Here is a 3,822-nt window from a genome sequence, read left to right as displayed (position 1 = left end):
GGAGGGGGAGAAAAATCAGCCTTTAAAATTTTAGCTCTCATTCTACAGTTACAAATTTTTATCTTAAAATTCTCCTAAGGAAAATGGATTTTGTCTCATATTTTAATTTTTTTATTAAATAATCAACCAGTTTTAACATTTAATTATTTTGTTTTATTGATTTATCTTAATAAAGTTTATAAAAACCTTTTTGCATTACTGTGAGTTAAAGGCTGCTGTGGGATGTGCTGTGGAGGTTGGCACTTCCCCTTATGTAGGGCAGGAGGGTCCTTTCCCCACATGCCTTGTTTCCTCTGTCTCCACCTCAGCAGTACAGTCAATATTGCTGTGAATTCCAGAGTCCAGCAGGACTCACATCACATTTACCCCAGGTTAATTTCTGTGGCTTCAGAGAGTTCTTTGTTTTCTTCATTGTAGAAGAGCAGAATCATTCCTCTGGCCCCCCAGGAGTGTTTTGCTTTATCTTTAGCCATATGCTATTATGAACTCCTGCAGCCTTATTTGGTGCATAAATACCAATGGCTCAAACAATCTTCCAGTGTCTTGCAGAAATAAATGTGTCAAACTAACTTGAGAGGCCTCACAGTCTTTGCAAGAAGCCTAAGAGAACTAATATTCAGTGTGACAAAATGCTTGTCAAATCTAGTCTCTCTATTTCTAATTCTTCCCAAGAATGAGAGAAAAATATATGTGCAATGATCTAATATCTGAAATCTGGAATTTGTCCTTTGAGGATGCCTGCCTGGTGGGGATACCTATCCATGGCTCATAAACAGTATCTACTTTTCTTCCTAGCTCTCTTCTGCTCTGCTATGAATTTGTTGTGATTGCTCCAGAGAATCAGCATGTTTTTATGTAACCAGGCTCCTGGAATTGCTTGTCAATTGTCAGTGTGTAAATCTCCTTTCATTCACTTATTGCAGATGTTTGTTTATCCCTTCCACAGGCAGGCACACTGGTAAGGTGTGTCTGTGTGTGTGTACATGAATTTGTATCTGATTTTAGCCTTCTTCTATTTTTAGAATAGTAGCAACTCCCCTACAAGAAAAGCAAAGTCTTACTTCAGCCTGGGATAAAAGGCAACCTACAAGGCACCACTCAAGTGAATTGCTTTTTCATGTAATTCTGCATTTTAAATAAAGGAGCAGTCTAGAGGCCTTGCAGTAATGGAAGGTTTCCCCAGCTTATACAATAGCTCACACAGACAGACAGTCCTTCAGAGGCTGCTACTGCAATTCAGACAGAACAAGTCCAGTCAAAAACACAAAAACACCAGAATAATAAACTAACAGACCCAGGATCCTGTGTCCAAAGCAGACCCCAACCATCCTTTTTTTTTTTTTTTTTTTTTTTTTTTTCCCCAAGGATGCTCCTAACTGTAGAGCAAAATCAGAGCCCAAAGGGAAAGAAATAGGACTGACTTTGTCTTATTAACATGGCATGCATGTGGCTGGCATTTGCAGAAACCTGCTATGAGCAACTCTAAACTCTACAAATAAGTGTCACTATGGAAACTAATCAAATGAGCAGAAGTATGAGAGAGACCGCCCCAGGAAAATGTCTGCGAGGGATAAATATTACTATAAACAATTTATTTAGCTTAAAGGGCCCCACTGAAAAGGCTGAAGGAGCTGGCCAGGTGTCTCAGGATTCTGGATCAAGTTCATTATTTTTTCTCACTGGGTCAGTGGCATCCAGGAGCATTGTGAGTCTGCAAGGGGAAAACAGAGCCTGCTTCATTCCTCTGCACCCTGGAGCTCTTGGCTCAGAGGAAAACCTTGCTTATATCCTCCAGGAGGATGGTTCTTGGCAGAGTGATTCATCCCTGACAGCTCATGAGGATAAATAGCTGGGGAAAGTGGCAACTCAAATTCAAATCAGAATTAAATGTTTTGAACACGAAAAGCTTTTTACACTGAAGCAAAAAATATGTTTTATTTCAAATAAGTACTAAAGTTACAATACTTTACTTTTGCATAATATCTCAGCTACATCTTTAAAGCAAATACCACATAATATATTTTCTGCTGTTAACATAAGGAACAGTGTATGCACATTTTATATATGCAATATTTCTAAAATAATGCATTAAAACAAATTGTAGTCATTCAAAAGCAAATAGAAACATTCATGACTCCTAATAGCCCAGGGCATATGTCTTTATATTCAAATACATTCCATGCTATCTTGTACTTTGTTACAACATTGTCTTGCATTATAAGCAGAGAGCCTTTCGAAGGAAAGGAACCAAGCCCAGAGTCTGTGTGACTGGGATTATCCAGGTTCAGGGTAAAGCAGAAAGTTGAACGTGGAGTCTCCTGACTTTGATCAAGCAGCACCTTCAGGCAGCTATGACCTACCACTCCTCAGATCACAGCAGTGGTCTTTAAAGCAGAACATCCAGGAAGTTTTGGAAGAGAACAAAAGGACAGTCGGTGACAGAGTCTGATCAAAGTCAATATCAACTGATAAAGATTTAAAAATCTGATAAAATAAATTTTGTTGAACACTAGCAATACCTACATCTCTATTTTGCCCTTTCAACAACAAATGGTATTACAAACGTGCTCCAAACCATCCACATTCACTACTTATTTAAGATGGGATGATGGTAAGTCACCCATAGGAGACATGTAACTGAATATTTGGCTCTTGGAATCACAGGGACAGATCACAAAATGCAGAAATAATCTCTGGTGGTGCTTTCCTGTCAGTGCTGGGCCAGGTCAGGGAAATTCACAGACTGCAGCTTTGAGAGTTTTATAAGCTATTTGGTTTCCAGCAGAATGATGTGGAGGGAATTATGTGTGCATTTTAAAAAGAGATTTAATCAGAGAGGTGATTAAAATGATAGAGAGACTAATTTGCAGACATTTTTTGTGAATAAAAGAAGGCTGCTCATTGGGCATTGGTCAGTGATAATGCAGATCATTCTTTTGTAGCTGTGGCTGTCCCAGTCCTTTGGGAAATACAATGCATGGCACTGAGAGCCTGTGCCAGCCTTTTTATGCCACTGTCTTTACTGTCAAAAGCAAATCTCTTGATGACTGCTTGAAGCAAGTATGACTAATTCAGGACTCCAGCTATTGGGAGAGAGAAACTGCAAGAGCATTAAAGTTAAAAGATCTGGTGTTCATTCAAACATATATTTAGCTGTGATATTTATTCTCTTTTAAGTGAAATAAATATTTCTTTTTCACTTTGTTCCACCCAATACCAAGTAGAAGTAGAGGGCAAGAAGAAAGATTTCCTTTAAAATGCTCTAATCCTGCTGTTAGTAATAAAATCATGTAATCATTGAATGGCCTGGGTTGGAAATGACCTTAAAGACCATCTAGTTCCAACTGCCTTGCTTGTGCAGGGACACCTTGCACTAGACCAGGCTGCTCAGAGCCCCATTCAACCTGTCCTTGAACACTGCCAGTGATGGGACAGCCACAACCTCCCCAGCAACCTGGTCCAGTGCCTCACCACCTCACAGTAAAGAGTTTATTCCTAATTTCTAATCTAAAACTACTCTCTTTCAGCTTCAGCTATCTCTTCTGTGTCGAAGATCCATTTTCCCTGAACACAAAACCCCAAAAAAAAAAAAATCACCAAAATCTTTGTTACCCCTTAGTCTTTCTATAGTCTTTCTTCATCTTTCTTCTAAGGTTCCTTTAGGTACAAAAAGGCAGCAATTAGATCACCCCAAAGCTTCTCTTTTCCAGGCTGAACAGTCTCAATTCTCTCAACCTTTCCTCATAGTTGAGGTAATCTATCAGCAGTTTGCTCTGAAGCTGCTGCAGGGAGTGCTGGAGGTGGAAGAGCAGGGAGGGGATT

Source organism: Erithacus rubecula (genome assembly GCF_903797595.1).
Source record: "Erithacus rubecula genome assembly, chromosome: 3".
Classification (NCBI taxonomy): Eukaryota; Metazoa; Chordata; class Aves; order Passeriformes; family Muscicapidae; genus Erithacus; species Erithacus rubecula.
This window is presented reverse-complemented; position numbering follows the sequence as displayed.